Source organism: Dendroctonus ponderosae, unplaced genomic scaffold (genome assembly GCF_020466585.1).
Source record: "Dendroctonus ponderosae isolate FM_Combo_2020 unplaced genomic scaffold, Dpon_F_20191213v2 Dpon_F_20191213_2, whole genome shotgun sequence".
In the NCBI taxonomy this organism is placed as follows: domain Eukaryota; kingdom Metazoa; phylum Arthropoda; class Insecta; order Coleoptera; family Curculionidae; genus Dendroctonus; species Dendroctonus ponderosae.
Window position 1 is genome coordinate 1,111,536 of NW_026018165.1, and position 892 is coordinate 1,112,427.

Genomic DNA, 892 nt, shown 5'->3' on the forward strand with positions numbered 1-892 from the left:
ATAGACAAGGATAAACGGTCAACTCAACAGGAATCGTTGAATGACGGAACGAACTTTCGAAATGTCAACCTGTTCTCATAACCTCTCTAAATTGGAGTTTATAAATAAACCATACAACACCAAACATTTGAATGGTTAACTCCAAACAAGCTAGTGCCTGTGTAATCTCCTTGTTATCCACTCTTATCAAGCAGCTTCTCGTATTTAGTTAATTAACTCTTGCTCCATTTGTTATCTTCTTGTGCTGTGTGTATCGTACAAACGTGGTAGGAATGTAGCCGGTATTTATTTGGTGCCTGGGAAAGGGTCATTGGTTGTGCTATGAGTGCCCTTGGAAGGCCCTGATTCGGTTATGTCCAATACTTGTTCCTCTGTGCCTGGAACCCGAACATCGATTGTCGTCCACTATCTTCCTGGAACCACTCTAATCGTCCTTTGTTGCCGTGAGTTCTTTCAGCTTTTGCTTGTTACTCAGCATTTCTCCTGAACTAATCGCATATCAGCAAATTCGTGAAAGGAAATTCAAAGCAAGTCACAGTTTGACACATTATTGTTATTATTGACAAGGGCTATCCACCTGTAACAATCTGTTAATGACAAAAAAGATCATTGCCGCTGTACCTTTTCATCAAAAAATTGTAGAAGGGAAGTTTTTTGATATCAAAAATTTTCGTAAATTGAAGCAAAGATCGTAATTTTTCTTTTTGAATGCTTAAGTATTCCAATATGCTACCAACTAAACATGGAACAATTTCAAAATAATGCTTAATAACCAAGTTGAAATTCGAACTTCAACTGTTAATACCTTCTATAAATTTATGAAAAAAAAAATTTCGATATTTTTCTCGTACTCCCCCAAGGACCCTTAAAAGGAATGACGCCAATTTGGAAT